This window comes from Canis aureus, chromosome 1 (genome assembly GCF_053574225.1).
Source record: "Canis aureus isolate CA01 chromosome 1, VMU_Caureus_v.1.0, whole genome shotgun sequence".
In the NCBI taxonomy this organism is placed as follows: domain Eukaryota; kingdom Metazoa; phylum Chordata; class Mammalia; order Carnivora; family Canidae; genus Canis; species Canis aureus.
Genome location: NC_135611.1, coordinates 55,681,135 through 55,699,142, shown reverse-complemented (window position 1 = coordinate 55,699,142; position 18,008 = coordinate 55,681,135). Strand labels below are relative to the sequence as shown.

Here is an 18,008-nt window from a genome sequence, read left to right as displayed (position 1 = left end):
TGACCTACAGATTAGAAGGTTAATTGAGATTTCTGTGTTTACATTCTAATCTCCATGTCTAATGCATTCTAAATCTTTATCTCTTTTTGCTGGGTGGTGCTTAATTACTTTTCCAAAGGTAAACCTGATGGGTCCAGGATGAATTATGGGGCAAGGATGCCCCTGATAAGCCCATGATGGCAGAACAGGAGGATGATTTATGTGGGATGGTGTTAAGCAGGCGACCCAGGCGAATGCTTCTTGAATTCCAGGCTTGTCAGAGCTGATTGTTTTCATCTTTCTCAAGTATTTTATGAATTGTTTCATTGATTTTGATTTCAGCTTTGTGCATGCCACTTAGGAAATCAGAAGGTAGGATTTTTAAAAATAGTTTAGATGCACACTGACTTTTTTTTTGGCCCAAAATTAAAGAATTGGTCGAATAAAAAACAGTGTAGATGTACACCATTTATATATTTGGAGAAAAAGGTTTTCTACTATTACTGTTGCTTTCTTTTTGTCAGCTCTGAGCAAGGAGCTCCCCTGAGGGCACTGCATGCTAGAGAGAAGGGAAGCAGAATGGTGAGGAACACAGGCTTTGGAGTGAGCCCACCCTGGCTCAAGTCCCAGATCTGATGATGTCTACTAGTGGGTGATATTGGTCCAGTAGTGGACTTCCCTTGCCATTGTCATCTTGTCTATGAAAGGTCAGGTTGAAGGTATTGGGTCTTTGTGAAGCCCAGATGCCACAGTGGCTGGCAACAGGAGGTGCTCAGCCCTAGTGGGGTCCTGGTGGTGGTAGGGATGGGGATGATGGTGATGAAGATGATGGTGACAGTGATGATGGTGGTGATGGTGATGGTAGTAATGATGCTGCTGCTGATGGTGATGTTGATGATGATGGTGGAGATGGCGATGAAGATGATGGTGATGAAGATGATGGTGACAGTGATGATGATGATGATGGTGATGATGGTGATGGTGATGGTGGTGATGATGGTGATGATGGTGATGATGATGGTGATGATGATGATGGTGATGATGGTGATGATGGTGATGATGATCATGGTGATGGTGATGGTGATGGTGATGATGGTGATGAAGATGGTGATGGTGGTGATTATAGTGGTGATCGTGATGATTGATTTCTAATGTTTTATCAGTATAAACTTTTTCCAACTAGTGATTTGAGGATCAGCCACCTTTGCAGGTGTATTTTTGCACCTCTAATGTACACAGCACATAGCTGGCATAGGATAGTTGTCATTGTTAAAGACTTCAGCACTCTGACTGCAACCCTATTTACCTTAGGCCTCTTTTCTCATTTTTCTCAATCCTATCAAGCCAGAGTCTCTAGAGATACTCCTGACCTTGGACCACTTTGAGGGCATTCATGCATATTGAATGGCCCCATAGAGGAGGTGGAAGAGGAGAGCTCCTTTTGAGAGGGTCTGTGTGACCCATGTGTGACTCAGCATTTTCAGAAGCTAACCTTCTCCTGCAAACCCCTGTTTGATCATGCCCTTCTTATTGTGGTTGATTGAGGCTCCTTCAGAAGTGACCTCTACAGGGACGCCTGGGTGGCTCAGCGGTTGAGCATCTGCCTTCAGCTCAGGGAGTGATCCCGGAGTACTGGGATCTAGTCCTACATCGGGCTCCCTGCATGGAGCCTGCTTCTCCCTCTGCCTGTGTCTCTGCCTCTCTCTCTCCATATCTCTCATGAATAAATAATTTTTTTAAAAAAGTGACCTCTACTAAAACACTGTGCAAACTGGTCCATCCCAAAATTCACATTGGTTTTGCACTACAAGTGGACCCTTACTTCTTTCCTGGGCCTACCATGTAGCCCCACTCCAAGGGCAGTCCTGTTCCCTTCTCTCCCTCAGCTCTCCTCCATACCCGTCCCTACCATTTGCTCACCAGCACACCCTTAACCAGAAGCCTGAGTGCCAGGTACACAGTACTTCAACAGACTATGTCTCGGGGGAAAAACTTTTTTTTTTTTTTTTTTTAAGAAAAAGGATTTATCAAGAATATTGAAAGGAATGTCAAGAGGAGAAAATCACTATTTTCATTCTCTGTTTTCACCTGATTCTAGCCCACTGATATGCCCTCCCACTGTCTCCCAAAGCAGATGACAAATATGACAGCAGGATTGTGCTATCCCCTACTTGAAGGGTCTTTCTCCTCCACATTCACTCACACTTGCAGTTTGGTTGCCAGCAGATTGTGGCAAAATGATGTCATGTGTGTCTTGCAGCTGAGACCCCTATGTTGTGAAGCCTCAGAGGAGGGGGTCAGCCTTCTCAATTCCCCTGCAGACCCCTTAAAAAAATGCCATGAAAGGACAGCCCATGAGGCGAGAGGTCAGCTCTGACCACAGAGCCCAGGGAAGTAATCAATTGTCGCAGCTTGTTAGCAAGCAATACGGACTTGAGGCTCACAGAACATTTCCTTCTCCCTGTTTCTAGGTTTTTCTACCCACCCCACCCCTCCACCACTTTGCTCTTACAGATAGAAGTGCTAGTAACACAGAAACCATTTTTCTAGCCTTAAAAACCTTGAAAGAATGCATGTGGTATATGTTATTTTGTTTTCTTATGTATTGATACTCCACATTGTTCTAGGGAAGAGTTAAAGAGGCTTACCAAAATACATGGACTATAACAAGACAAGAATAAATAATTTGGGGAAGCTCGGGCAAAGGATACATAGGGACAGAGAAATAAGGCCAGGGGCTGGATCATCATAAAACACAGCAAGTGGCCAATACCAGCTTCTTAATAATAATAGACCTGCGTTATCCCTGAGTTCTACTGGAATTCCCACACTAGATAAAATCCCCTTATATCCCAGAGACTGCTATTATTATGAGTCTTGCAAGCTCCTTATTTATGTGTTTATCTCTTGCTGAAATGAAAATTCCTTGAGGGCAGAAATAGTGCCTCATTCTCATCCAGAGAGCTTGACCTTGTATACAGACTGTGACGAATAGTTTCTGTGAGACTAAATGGAATTAAGGTCCGCATCTAAACCATCAACCGTGGTTCTTCCTTTCACTCTTGTCACCGGACTTTACCACCTCAGCAAGTGCGTGACCACGTGAAGGTGAGACTCTATTTTCCATTTCCTTCCTACCATCTCACACCCAGCACCACTGTGCTGTTATGTTCTAGAATGTTCCCAAACACCTCCTATGCCATCATTCAGTGGCCCAGGGTGTGGGGCCAGCATCTGCCACCCTCGTTCCTCTGGCAGATGGATTCAGAGCAACGATGCTGTGTCTCACCAATGCTAACACATACATTTTCTCCCAATCTGCTATCTCCAGAATTGGGATGTGTCTTACAGCTGATGGAGTGGCATTGCTTAATTGCCAGTGTTTGTTCTTTCTTCTTTTTTAATGGCACCCACGATAGTATGTGTCATAGGAATGATGACTGCTTGAGATTCGATGAAATGCTGTCACTGCTCACACTTGCTGAGTGTTTCTTTTGCACGTCAAGCGTTGTTCTAAGTGTTCTAACGGACTGAATCCTCACCACAAGCCTACACACTGGCTTCTATTATTATCCCTACTTTACAGATGATGAAGTCCCAGGCTGGGAAGGATAGGGAACTTCTTTGCTGTGTCACCAGGCTGGGACATGCCAGAGCGGAGATATGGCTGTTGGCTGTCTGTCTTCAGATCCCAGGCCTTCAACAGTTGTTTTGATCAAAACAACCTCACGCTGTTGTGTCCATGGTCTCACTCATCTCGTTGAAACATTCCATAGGCTCAACACTGGAGCAGGAAACAAAATCCAGTTGTAGCCGGAATAAAATGAGATGTTTTCTAAGTGTGATGTAGCTGGATTATGCACCAGCAGTGCAGCAGAACTTTATGAGGTTTGCTTTATCAGAATTTGATGTTAGGCCATTATGGTGTGGATGGGCTCTTCTTAAGACAAGAAGGAAGGCGCCATGGTGGCAACTGGGTTCTGCCTCTGCGTCTCCTCTCCTGCCCTGGGCTGGACTTGCCCAACTTCTGGCTGGGATGTTCTGACTTCTGGGTGTACAAACTGTGAGGACTGAGAAGCCCTGGGAGCTCCATGCAATTATGACCTCACCTACTGTTGATGTCATGGGTATATATCCTCTGCATTCCTTATTTCCAGGTTTCAGGTGGGACAAGCTGAAAGACCTAGGATTGTGGGTGTGTAAGCAGCCCGAATCCAAACCCTAAATTTGCTAACACATACCTTCCGTGAGACCTTTGGCCTCTCTGTACCTGAGTTTCCCTGTCTGTAAAATGGAAGTGATGAGGGCATGTACTTCAAGGTTATTAGTCATTGCAGGGATGCAATGAGTAAATATACCCAAAGTCCTTGACATGGTACCTGGCGTAGTGTGGGTATTTGTTGTTAACTATTATTATATGAGTAGGAATCACAGTTCTTGCTACTTCTCAGAATTGGACCACCACCTGAGCAAATCTCAGCTTCTCTGAAGCCTCAGATCCCTTTCTGGTGGTTGAATCAACTCTCTCTTATTCCCATGCTCCTCCTTCCCCACCCAGCAATGACCCATTGGCACCATGGAGGATCCTTCTGCATTTTCTTAACTGTGTTGGATTCTGTGGATTCATGTAAAACTATGACACCATTTGGTATAAATCTGAGATCCCAGATCCCAGAAAGACATCAACATTTTTAATTCCCAGATGATGGTTGAGTCTAAAAGGGAAGGGAAGGTTGTTTTTGTTGTTATAGTAGGCAGGTGGAAAATGAAAGCACAAACCAAGACTTGAATGTGTGGCCATCATGAATATAAATGATGGTAGCTATTTATACAGACTATTTTTTATCTATGCACTACATCCTTGAATAATGAACCCTTGTAGGGGGCAGTTTCCAGGGTGATCCCTGGTGGTTCTATCTTCTGGAATCCATGCCCTGTAGAGCCTCCTCTCACACTGAATTGAGGATGGCCTCAATGGGGATGATCCACACAGTGTAGGGGAGTAATAGTCTGTGTCTTTGGAAGGTAGATCATGAAGAATGCTGAGCCCCACCTTGGTCTCTTGGATCAGGTGCCCAGGAAAAAGCAGCTGCCATGTGTGAGGACTCTCAAGTAGTGCCGGGGAGATGCCAATGTGGAGAGGCCTCCTGCCAACAGCCAGCACTGCTTGTCAGCCATAAGAGTGAGTGCCAGACAGTAAAAAATGTGTATTGATATCTACCCTCCTCCCTGGCATAGGAACCCTAAAATCCTTGGAATCTCAGAGAGATAAGAGTTCTAGAAGCATCTCTTGTTTTACTAAGGCAACTCTGGATGGCTCCTGGATGAGGTGTTGTCACCAGGAAGAGCACCCATGGTTAGAAGCTTGGAGTCTTCAGCCTCAATCTCATTCTCCAGAGGGGACACAAGGGCAGGAAATGGAGTTAATAGCTCATCATGCCTCTGTGAGGAAGCCTCCTTAAAGTGCCAGTAGCGCGGGGTCTGGAGAGCTTCTGGGTTTCTCTTGCAGATTCAGGGAGAGTGGCACACCCAGAGAAGGTATGGGAGCCTGCCCCCCTTCCCATAGGCCTCATCCTGTACATTTCTTCCACCTGGATGTCCATCTTTACCCTTTTTCATATCCTTTAATAAACTAGTAAATGTTTCTCTGAGTTCTGTGAGCTGCTTTAGCAAGTTAATCAAATCCGAGGTAAGGGTTGTAGGAGCCTCCACTCTGGAGCCGACCAGTCAGAAACACAGGTGCATAGATACCATCTGTACCTGGAGCTGGGGTCTGAAGGCATTGTGGGGGGAAGTCTTGTGTGACTGAGCCCTTAGCCTGTGGTATCTGACTCTCCCTCTGGGTAGTGTTAGAATTGGGTTGAATTGTAGGACACTCGGCAGGTGTTGGAGAATTGCTTGTTGGTGGTGATGTGGGGGTCCCTCCACCATACACACATTGCAGGTAGGTCCAGAACCCTTTAAGTGTGCCATCTTGGAAGCGGGTCTTTCAATCCCAGGCCACCCATCCCATGACTACAGCCCTCAAGCCTCATGAGAAACCCCAGGTGAGGGCCACCCCATCAAGTTGCTCCCAAATCCCTGACCTCCAGAAACTGGAAAAGCTAATGCATGCTTATTATTGTTTGAAGCCATGAAGTTTTGGGGTGATTCGTTCCACAACAATAGATAACTAACACACATGCACGGACTGTCTTCGGGCTGTGTTTTGTATCACCTGAACATGCAGAAAACTTGCAACTTAGAATCACTCCACCATAGCCCGTCTTGGGCGCAGTCATTTCTAAAGAACTAGGAAGGCAAAAGAAATCTAGTTTGTAATATAAGTGGCCTTATGTTCCCCTCATCCTGTAGGAGAGTCTGGAAAACTTTTCTCTTTTTCAGCCATAAAGGGAAAGGAAAGTTCAGGGCAATCAGAATGCCAGAAAAACACAGAAAGCGAAGAGGTCCACGCTCAAGATAAATAAGGAGGGCTGGAATTACTTTTCAAAGATGGCAAATGTTAGATGGTGTATTTTTCATCATTTGTCTTCATTGAAATTTGGCTCCAGTTACTAAAAAATATATGAAAGAAAATCAAGCAGAGAACACGGGGTCATGGAAAGGCCCTGGCTCCCGACACAGAACCTCAGTGCTGTTCAAATGGCTGTGGGTTTTGTTATTGCAAAACACGGTGCAGAACTGGCGCCAGTTCCAACAGGCAGAGGGAAGGAGGGCGTTTGACCCACAGGCCTGTGGATGAAGATGTGGGGGTCCAGGGAGGGGCTGCTGGTGCCCCTTCAGGGGCTGCTCCAGGACCCCACCCTGTTCTGTGTGGTGTGGGGGGGCACCCCAGCTCTTGGGGCGCTAGGGTGGACTCTGGGGAGAGCACTGATGAAATGCCTTGAGAGGTGGACAGCTTGCAGGTCCCAGCACTGGTCCTCCAACACTGGCTCCACGGGGGGAGGGGAGCTCCTGTATGGTCCTATCCTGCTCCTACCGTCTGCTTCCCATCTGGACATGGAAGTTTTGCCACCTTCTGGAGACGTCCTGGGAGGTGAGAACTGTCAGCTCTTCCCCTCACTTCCCCGCTGGCACCCTGGGGTGCTCCCCTGCATCACCCCCACCCACCCTGTTAATCTCCCTCTCAGGGCCCAGGCTGGATCCAACTTCTCCCTCATAGGCTCATAGTTTCTGGGACCCCACCTTGAGGAGCCAGGTGAGTGTCGTGTTCCCTGGAGCCCCTGGCTCTGCCCCCAGGGCTTTGGTCCTAGCGGGGGTCAGAAGCAGGAGCACCCCCAGGCTCCCCCTCAGAGCCCACCTGCTAGCTTCTCCCTGCTTCTCTAGGAAGGAGCACAGCTGACAAGGCATCGCCTTTATTCCTGCTGCTCTGCTTCCTGATGCAACCTCATGGCTCTGACCTCACTATTTATACTCAAAGTACGGCCCTCGGAATTCCAAGAAAAACCTTTTCTCACTCAACAGAGCCTAGATCTTATAAATCAAAAGCATTTCAGCTTTCAGACTAATGCCTTAGTCATACAAGTACAAAAGTATTCAAGATCTCAAAAGTCAAGAAAATGACTTTTTCTTCCCTGAGGCAAAGCCTCTGACGTACAAACAGGAATGATGAAGAGCTATTCGGGAGACGGAGGAGGAGCGGGGAAGAGGAGGGTGAGGAGGAGGAGGAAGAGGAAGAGGAGGAGGATAGAGAGGAGAGGGGAGGAGAGAAGAAGGAGGAGGAGGAGGGGGAGGAAGGAAAGGGGGAAGAAGGAGGAGGGTGGGGAGGGGGATGGGGAGGAGTACATGGAGGTAGTACCTGGGAGCATGTTCCGTTTCCTGCATCCCTCACGTGGCCTCCCACAGCCTCAGAGCCCCGGCCTCCTTGTCACCCCCAGCACCTGCCCCTTCCTACCACTTCGCCCACACACGCCCACTGTCTACTGGCCAGTCCTCCCAGGTTCCCCATCTCCCCACCTGCTGGGGGGCCTGGCAGCCGAACAGGTAAGACCCTGAATGACAAACAAGTGCTCCATCCTGGTCACTGACCACCACTCGCTCCGGCTAAGGGGCCAGCGCAGGAGGCCGGGGCTATGCGGGCTTACCCTGCACCTGCTGCGCCGTGGGCGGCCGGGGCTGGAGGGGCGAGGGTGGCAGGCACAGGGAGGTCCCGTTCCCCAGGGCTCAGGGCAGCCCCCATGTGTCAGCTGAACCATTGCCATCTTTTGACGCCCTGCGTGTGTAACTCCTGGGTCCCCGGGGCAGGCGAGCGCGGGAGGTTCTCCGCTGTGGCCGTGCTGTGTGGGCGATGCAGGAGGACGTCGGATCTGTGCCCGGGGGTCAAGCTGGAGAGGTTTGTCCACACAGAGCCAGAACCCCGAAGGGCCTGGTGAGCCAGGAGCGAGAGCAGTCTCTGAAGGAGAGGCAGGTGGCGAGGCGGCGCAGAGCCTTTCTGGCACATTCTTCCTGCAAGGCTTCATCCAAATGGGAGCCTGGAAGTGACTTCACTTCCTCCTCTTCCTCTGCGACGGCCACTGCGGCTCAGGCTGACCCAGGCTGGCCACTGTCGCGGGGAGTGGGGAGGCTGGGCCATCTCCTTCTCCATGTACGGAACCCGACACTTGCCACTTCAACCTTGGGCTCGGCTGCCGAGAAAGGGTCCCCCCGGACTCTACCCATGAGGTCGGTCCTTGCCTCACTGTGTGTCTCGGCCTCTCCCACGGTAGGGGCTTGCCAGGCTTTATCCGGTTGCCCTCCTTCCGTAGGACCAAGTCCCGTGGACAGGGCCTGCCTGACTTCTCTCCACTTTTCTGCAGATTCGAGTCCCCACATTAACATCCTAGCTTCACCCCTTACTCATGCTGGAACCCCCGAGGCAGGAGCCGGAGCCCTCATGTCATTAGCCAAAGCTACAGTAACCTGACTTCCCCCGAAGGCAGGCGCCCAGCTGATTTATGATGCTGGCTAGAATCAGCCTGCCCATGAGCTGTGTGTCCCTGTGTTATCAATTTTTTTTTTTGGTCATTTCAAAAGATATATTGTTACAATTAATCACAGCGCAAATACACTTGCAAAAGCATTTTCTTCTTTCTTTTAGGATGAAATATGAATCATTCGCTACCTCTGACCAGGCAACAAGCACGCTCACAGGAAAGCTCATCGTGAGCCAGCAAGAGGCATCTAAATGTCACAGATGAGGCTCGTGATGGGGACTCGAAAGGTGGCCAGCAAGCCTTCCCTGGAGACCAAAGCCATCCTCGCCGCCGTCCCTGCCTGCCCCACCGCGGGAGGCTGCCAGGGGTCCTGTTCACCTGAGACGCCTCGCCACCTGCTGGGACGCGCAGCACAGAGGGAGCAGGCCACAGGCTCCGCTGCCAGAGTCGCCCCCGCTCACGGGGCACCGGGAGCCCATGCGTCTCCCTGAGCTGAAACGTATGGACTTCAGCAGGACCGAGGCCGGGCTTCCTCCCTGCGTTTTTGGGGGGCCTCATGAAGCACACGCCTGGGATTTCTCTCTGCTCCCTGGGTGCTCATCCTGTGTGGGAGCAAGGTGAAGTCTTGGTGTTGAACGTGGTTCTAGATCCGGGTTTGAATCCGGGTAAGCCTCCAATACTTACCCTGCTCCCCTCTCAAGCAGGTGGTTGGTCACCTTACAAGGATTTTGTCCCAGCTGGGCCTTCAGTGGATGGTGCCCGGCTCTTTGTCTCTTACCAGATTTGGAGCTGGGGTATGCAGGGAGCAGGGAGGTGTTGGAAAATGAGGGAAGATCCTGATTATAACAGAGGCAGAACTCCTAAGACCAGCGACTCTGGGATCTCTCACTGTTGGTTTGTATTCATGACGCTCTCTGAGGAGGAACGCCCCAGAGAAAACACCCCCTCTTCCCCAAAGCAGAATGCCATTCACAGGGGAGTTTGGGATGGGGACTACATGGGATGGTCTCCAACTGACGATGTTCTAACTGATGATTTTTTGACTTCATGATGTTTGCATTTCGGTATAAACTACTGGAATTTTGAATCTGGATCTTGTCCCAGGCTAGCAACATGCTGTCTGGTCCTCTCTTGTGATGCTGGCCAGTGGCCCCGGGGCCTTAGCACCTGTCAGTCAGGCGATCATGAGGGAAAACAGGTGACACAGTGACAGCCATTTATACCCGAGAACCACACTGGTGTTCACTTTCAGTACAGCACTCAGTAAGCCACACGAGCTGTTCAAGATGTCATAAGATGGGCTTCGAGTGAGATGGCTTTGCCCGACCGTGGGCTGATGCCTGACCATGGGCTGATGTACATGCTCCGAGCATGTCAGAGGGTGGCTCGGCCAACCTAGTATGTTAGGTTAGGTGTCTGAAACGCATTTGCGACTTACCAGTATTTTCAGCTTATGGCAGGTTTATCGGGATGAAACCCCATCCTAAGCTGAGATGAGGATCTACATGTGAAAATGCAAGCAGAACGAGTCAAAAATATATCAGATGCAACTACGGTAAAGCTTAGAAGGATACTCATAGCTTTAAATGCTTATCTTAGAAAAAAAGAAAAAAAATGAAATCAATAACCTAAGTGTTCACAAAGAGAATCTTGGAAAATAAGAGCAAACTAAATCCGAGGCAAGCGGAAGAAATTAAATCATAAATACTGGCGTGAAAGTCAGTGACACTGAAACAGGAAAACAAGAAAAAATCAATTAAATCAAAAGCCATTTGTCTGAAAACCAGCAAAATTGGCAAACCTCAAGCTAGATTAAACAGAGTAAGTGAGGAAAGACACAGATCACCGAAACCATGAACGAAGGAGAGGAAATCGCCACTGACGGCTCAGAAATAAAAAAGATTACAAGGGAAGACTGCAAACAGCTTTATGCCAACAAACCCAACGACTTGAAGTGGACAAGTCCCTAGAAACTTAAGAAGAAATAGAAAATCCAAAAGTATCTATAACAAGTTAAAAAAAAATTAAATTAGCCATTAAAAATCTTCTCAGAGAGAAATGCCAGGCCCAAAGAATTGAATGAAACATTTAAAGAGGAGAAATCGCCAAGACTCCAAAAACTCTTCCAGAAAATAAAAGAAGAAGATGAGCTTTCCAGCTCGCTCCATACGGTAGCACCCTGATGAAGACGTGAAAAGAAAAGTCCATGCTAACATCCCTTGTAAATTCAGAGGGAAAAATTCTCACCAGAATGTTAGCAAGCTGGATGCAACAACGGTACGAAGGGTCACACGCTGGGAACGCAGGAGCTCTCCGCCTGCGCTGGACACTCCGCTGGAGTGTCCGGGCCCTCGTGCAAACACTGCCTTGACCATGAAGCCACTCCTGACACCCAGACATGTGTGATGGCTCAGCCTGGAAGCGGCCTCTCAAACCCAGGAAACTGCCCACCTCTGCGGCCACTCAGAGCCAAGTCCTCCCCTAGCTCTGGGGAGGTGCCCCGGCCACACCACCTGCTCCCTTCTCCTGGAAATCACTTTGAATCCATCATCTGATCTCTGAGCCCCAGCCCCTCGCCTCTAGGAGCAGAAATGGTGACAATGATTTACTCACCAGGAACTGCGGGGACTGATGTACCACTGGATGGGGGCCCACTGCCCTCACGGAACCAGGGCGCTCAGCAGGGGTGGCTGCGGGGAGTGTGGGGCTGGGCCGGGCCAGCTGGTGGGCGGTCCTCAGGTGAGCCCAGGGCAGGGGATGGTGGGGGAACAGGATGGGAAGCAGCCGTGAACCACCCAGTGAGGACGAGACATAGGAGCCGGGCCCTGGCGGGTGTGGGCACCAGACGTGAGCATATTGTTCACCTTGTGCAGCAGCAGCCCATGTGCTCAGCCCACTGTTGCTGCTGTGGCTTCCTGTGTTGAAGTACCTTTCTGGGCCCAGGATGGAGCTGCAGCCTGCCCGGGCACCCAGTTAGCCCACCGAGGCCGAGAGCACCCAGGAACTCAGCCTGTTCCATCGGAATCCTGCACCAGGTGTCTCACGGCCACAAGGTGGGCTGGGTCGTGGACAGACAGGTGCGTCCTCCCCTCCATGTGGGAGGCCTTGCTGCCCCTGCCCACTTCACGAAAGGTGTTATGCCCACTGCCCTGTCCCCTTCAATCGTGTTTGGGTGTATTCATCAGTTCCCCTTGGGACACTCATGCAGGTGCCACCTGCTGCCAGCACAGCCAGGGGAGGTCTGCACACCAGCTGCTCAGTGCCAGGCTCAGCGCCAGGCTCAGCATTGCATATGTGATCTCCTTCGGGCTGATCTGGTGAGCGGCTGGGCAGCCACCACCGTGTCCTGTCCTGTCACACCTACCTGCTTTGCTGGGATACATAGCATTCTGCTCCATGGAGGGGTCCAGGTGCTCAGAGGCTGGATTTTGGGTGAGACACTTGAGGCTGAGTTCAGGTGGAGCCTTAGGTGGTGGGGACACAGCTGTACAGATGGGGGTGGAGAGTCTGCTGCCCGGTGCTGGGTGAAGCCTGGCTCCAGGGTTCCCTCTGCCCGCAGCAATTTGGGTGGGGGTGGTGACAAACCCAAGTAGAAGCAACTAAGCAGGTGGTGCACTTTGAGGCTCTTTCCTTCAATTTCAAGACTGGACCAGGGGTCTGGCGAGGAAGCACTTTGATCTCCATGGGACCAAAGCCCTGGATTACAAACAAAGGAAGCAAACACATACATGTTTACTTGGCATGGTTTGGTCTAAGGAAGCATCTTTGTTTACCCTTTATTTAAAGAACGCAGGCGCGCCGGCCCACCTCGAGGCAGGCACCCTCCACATCATGATGTCAGCCTGTGTCCTGCAAGCGGAGGGCCAGGATGCGAAGTCTGCAGGGCCCCGACTACACGTCACAGCCCCCAGCGAGAAGGCCACAGTGAGAATCCGGGGCGAGGCTTCCTTTTTCTGTAAGTGGGGAATTCGCCATAGGAGAAGGGGCAAGGGTCTCCAGGGTGCTCCCCGGCAGCTTAGCGGGACCCGAGGAGGCCCAACAGGGCCCAGAGCAGCTGGGGGCCCTTTGCCCCAGCACCCCCTTACAGGACAGGAGCCCTGATAGCTGGGACCCAAAGCCCACCTCTGCCCAAGAGCTGGCACTGGCTGCCGTCCTGCTGTTAAGCAGAGAGACAGGGTCCCCAATAAATGACAACGTCATGTATTTATGCAGTGGTCTCTGTCGCCATGGGGCTGCCTGAACTTCTAGACAAAGAGGCAGTCTTAAGGTCATAAGAAAAATAGTGAGAACAAGGAAACCCACTGGAAATCCAAGGGACCACATGCAGACATGCACCGCAGTTGTCGAGGGCAATGTCATCTCTTATCTGCTCCCTTGCATGCCTGGGAGACGCAGCATTATCTCTCAGCAGCAGGGCTCACAGCTTTGGGCCCTAACCAGGCCTGGCTCCAGGAGCGTGGCCTGGCTGTTCTCAGGCCCTGCAATGGCCCCCTCACTGGCTCTGGCTCTGAGGCAGGCAAAGCTGTGCTCATCCAGCCTCTGACCTCTCCTGATGCTGCCCTGGGAGGGGGAAATTTCTGAGACTGCTCCACATGTTCACTGAATGGAGACACAGAAGATGCTCTCTTAGGAGGGCCGCACCCTGGCTCACAAAAGAGCAGACTCCTTCAGAAGAATAGTCTCAGGACCCGGGCAGGTGGAGGAGGGCCCAGCACGCACAGGACCTGGGCAGATGGAGGGCGTCTAAGCACACACAGGACCTGGGCAGGTGGAGGGGGAACCAGCACGCACAGGACCTGGGTGGGTGAAGCGGGGATGGAGTTCTACACAGTTGGGTCTTGTGACCTTGGGCTCTTGACTGACTTTGGCTCAGGATCTAATCCCTTGGAGTACAAAGATCCACTTCCTTTTCCTTGCAGGGTGCCCTCACCCACTCTTCTTTTCTCCTGTTCCAAACCAGGCCCAGGACCCACTGATGAAGAGGGTGGGGAGGGGGCAGAGACAATTGCTTGGATGCAGACACCCCTGGTTCCCAGGTTCTCATTTCTTGGTGCTGGTCCTGACCAGAGGTGGGCAACACCTGGAGCTTTGAGACCCTGTTTCTCAGGGTCAGTCAGGGGTGCCAGAGCAGATGCATCAATATGTGGGTCAATGAAGGGTTTTACAGAAAGAGCTGAGCGAGGGAGTGAGGTGGATGTCAGCAGTGCCCCTGCCACACACTCCTGTCCTTCGTTTCTTGGGCTCACGTTCAGCAACATCACCCCTGCCCCTCTCTGCTGGGCACAGGGCCTCAAGGAGTCACAGGACTGTGCACCCGGAGATGTGCCAAGTCAAGGGTATGACGTAGAATAAACCTGGGCCCTGACCTGCCAGCTGACTCCCATGTGCCTGGCTCCCAGGGCAGGGGGAGGAGACCTTTCCCCGACCTTCCCCCATGACCCAGACAATGAAGCTGTTCATGAGGTCACATGACCCGTGAGGAGTTTCCTAGGAGGGGATCCACATGCAGGCAAGCCAAGAGCGTTTCTGTTCAGAGAAATAAGAGAGGAGCCAAGCGTGTGTTGCAAGGGAACTCCTAAAGGAAAAGGAAGCGTGAGCGTGTTCTGCACACCCAGAGGCACTCGCAGCTAGCAGGCACGGCTTCGTGCCTCGTGGGGTCCAGGGAGGCAGGCTGAAAACCCATATACTAAGGTGCTTTATGAAGTATTTTTGGATGTATCTGTGCCGATTCTGGAATTGGGGAAGGATACTGGGCATCAGGTGAGCGGGCCCAGGTTTCAGACCATCACCCCTTGGCAGCACCACGGTGCCTCCTGTGACCCTGGGTCCCCAAGGAAGGAGACCCTCACACAGACTCACGAGGCCTGACAGGCTCCCCAGGGGGCCCTGCTGGCAGCAGTTTGGCCAAGCCATCTGTGCGGCCCCGTATTGTCCACCCAATGGGGATCTCAAACAGGCCATGATAGACGGGATCGCTGTTACCATCTATTGCTCCTTCCTGTAATAGCATTAGAATTCCCCATCCATCGTCTTGTGGCTTGGCCTGTGCATCCCACGGGAGAAGTGGGGAGTCGGCGTGCAGACTGCGCGCGGCTGTAGGACCAGCACTGGTCAGTGAGAGGTACGTGGAAGCAGGGCTGCCGTGTCAGTGGAGCCTGGACTTACAGACCCATCCAGAGGCCTCGGGTCTCTTCTTCATGGCCTGCTTCTCCGGGTCTTTGCTCAGTGGTCACCTAACACAGGCCACCATGGACTCTCTTCACACTAACCCCGTAGTACCTCCATCCCCTGGCTCCCACCACCCTCTACCCCCTGGCTTAGGTTCGTGCTGCGAGGATGAGCAATTCTCTCCATCTCCTACTGCAGTCCACTACTTCAAACAGCAGGGATCCTGACAGTCTGTCCTTAAAATTCCAAACACAGCACGGTGTTTCTTGGTTTCTTTTCATCTGCAACAGGCCATATATGTCATTGCTGCTATCCACTCGCTCAGAAGGTTCTGGAACCTGTGACTTGCTGAGAGTGGACACTAAGGTCCGACCTGACCATGCTGTGAGCCCTCTGAAGGCTGTCTTATAGATCTCTCTATCTCTGCCACCACACCAAGCACCCAATTCAGCAGACGTCCCCAAAATATATTGGATAAAGAGCCTTTCAGGAAAGTGAGTTTTATGTTATGTCTAAATCCACATGTCAGAAAGTGGAGCCCATCCCGGAAATCAAGACACGCCTTTGGATAATACGAGGAACTGGCTTTTGGTTTGTCAGGTTTTGTGCTTTGCAGCCGGAGGGTGGCAGTGCTAGAGGGGATGGAGGCGCTGTGGGAGGTCAACCCAAAACAGCACCAACCCCCCGGACAATTGTGAGTTTACCAAGAGACCAGAGACCGGCTGAGAGAGCAGAGTGGGGTCAGAGGGCACAAGATGGAACAGGGTTCTGGAGGGCACAGTGGCCGTGGGCAGACTTGGAGTGGCCGCCAGTGCACCTGCCGCTGTGGCTTCCAGGCCTATGGCCACGTGTGTGGTCTGAAGAGGGGGACAGTGCCAGCCGCTTCAGCCACCTTTCCTGTTAGCAGGTGTGGCAACCACGCCATGACTCAAGCTACTTGACCTCAGAGTAACGCACCAGAATAAGTATAAGGTCCCCCTTTCCCGCACTGGGTGCAAAATTGAGGACTGTCTGGAGCCTTCTAGGGGGGCACTGGAGCCTGCCCAGAAAGCACGCCAATCCTGGGAAATAGTTTTCAGAAACAGCATAGTCCCTTCTCAGCTAGTAACAGATCCTGTTACCAGGAAGCTGTCCTGTGAATTCTCACTTCGGAAGATCAGTGTGTAGAAAAGAAAGAGGCACTAGGCCTCCCTTCACACAAGGACAGGGAGCAAAGCTGGCCAAGGCTGTCCTTCCTGTAGACGTTGTTGCCTGCGGAGGGAGCCTGGAAGGAGATGGACACTTGGGTCTGCACCAGGCTCCGGCCCGGCCGTTTGTCCAGCTGGCCAGCAGCAAGAATTTAAGTGCTAACTTGCTGTGTCTCGGTCTTCCCATTAAGACTATTACAGCCCTCATTTCACTGCTTTCAGAACTCCTGTGTGTTGGGGGACCAGATGATGGGGTCAGGTCTCCGGGCTGCACCCCTCGTGGCTGGGGCTGGATCCTGCCGGGGTCAGCGCTGGGCCGAGTCCAGCTCTGAACAGCTGTAGAGAGTAAATCCACCTTTTGGGGCCAGGGCACCTGAGGCTTCCCGGGTGGGATGGAAATCTGCTTAGCTCCATAAACACCTCGTCCACCCTCCAGGAAACAGCAGAAAGCTTGACGTGAAGAGCGCAGGGACACTGTATGGGACTCACAGCCTTCCCGGAGCACCTGCTGCTTGTCGCTGTGTAGATGCTGCCTGAAATATCTCACTGAGTTACTGGGCAGCTAGAAACTTGCTTATAGTTATTTGCACTGGGAACCTGACTCCCATTTCATAACATAAACATGAAGTTTTTATTATTATTATTTTGCATGGCTTTAATGTTCCAAGAATGCAACTATTACAAAGATTGAACTTTATTTTGTCGGGACATTTTCTGGAATTTATTCACTATGTTGGAAAATCGTGTCATGGTAGCACGAGAGCTGCCCACACACTGCCCTTCCACCCCAGCTCTTCTCGAGTTCCCGAGGGGCTGTGTGTGGTGAACGCACACATCTGCTGATCTACGACCCCTTATCTGCAATTCTAAAATCCAGAAAGCTTGAAACCCAGCGGTTATTTCTGTCTAGTGACCCAATCTGACTTGAACCAACAGGGGTGCCCCCAGAGAGCACAAGGCCCCGGACGCAAGTTTTTGCTGGACCCCTGACTACACACACATTACGAATGACCCCAAATTAGCACATCAGCAGGGTCCTGACACATACATGGTTCTGCAAAAGAGATGCTATGCTTGCAGCGAGAGCAGTCTGCTGGCCTAAAATGAGGGCTCGGCCCCAGGGGCCCAGAGTAAAGCCACAGGCAAGTCCCAGGGCTTCTTGGGGCACCCAGCATGGAGCAGAGGGTCAGAGGGCTGGGAACCAGGGCCCAGCTGGGCTGAGGCCGGGCTCTAGGCCCTCCACCCTGGGGACACTGGAGGACACAACAAAGACCTAAAGGGTGGGCTCCCGTGTGGCCGGGCTGGTGCTGTGAGCTCACTGGCCTCTTAAACACCCATTTTGTGTGACTGTTCATACATTTTTGCTTCAGAAACGTTCTTTGACTAGAAGATACTATGCCAGCTGTAAGGGTGTTGACCTGAGATGCACAGAACAAGCACAGTATTACCATTAAAAAGTCCTTAAAATTGTAAATCCCCAAATACATCTACTCAAAGGTTTCAGATAAGACATTATAAACCTTCCTTCTAGTGTAACCGTGCTTGAGAATTTACATATTAAATATGTAAACACACTATTTTTTTTAATGAAGTGTCCTTTTTTTTTCTTTTTACACCGTGGTGAAAGCATTATGTAGATTTGCTTGTTATTTTTATTATTTATTTATTTATTTAAGATTTTATTTATTTATTTATGAGAGACAGAGAGAGAGAGAGAGAGGCAGAGGCACAGGCAGAGGGAGAAGCAGGCTCCACGCAGGGA

General features: G+C 51.1%; 3 long non-coding RNA genes across 3 annotated transcripts; 2 read left to right on the top strand and 1 right to left on the bottom strand.

The window, feature by feature from the left end:
* Positions 1 to 4,769: 4,769 nt before the first annotated feature.
* On the bottom strand, positions 4,770 to 9,020 carry LOC144315323 (uncharacterized). The gene is made up of 2 exons (XR_013381047.1): positions 8,064 to 9,020; positions 4,770 to 7,008 (listed from the first exon to the last, which is right to left on the bottom strand). It is a non-coding gene; the product is annotated as an uncharacterized LOC144315323 (long non-coding RNA).
* On the top strand, positions 4,846 to 5,623 carry LOC144315308 (uncharacterized). Its single transcript, XR_013381045.1, has 2 exons — positions 4,846 to 5,161; positions 5,283 to 5,623. It is a non-coding gene; the product is annotated as an uncharacterized LOC144315308 (long non-coding RNA).
* LOC144315316 (uncharacterized) lies at positions 7,108 to 17,751 on the top strand. The gene is made up of 4 exons (XR_013381046.1): positions 7,108 to 7,177; positions 9,056 to 9,556; positions 12,678 to 12,846; positions 15,350 to 17,751. It is a non-coding gene; the product is annotated as an uncharacterized LOC144315316 (long non-coding RNA).
* The last annotated feature ends 257 nt before the right edge of the window (positions 17,752 to 18,008 follow it).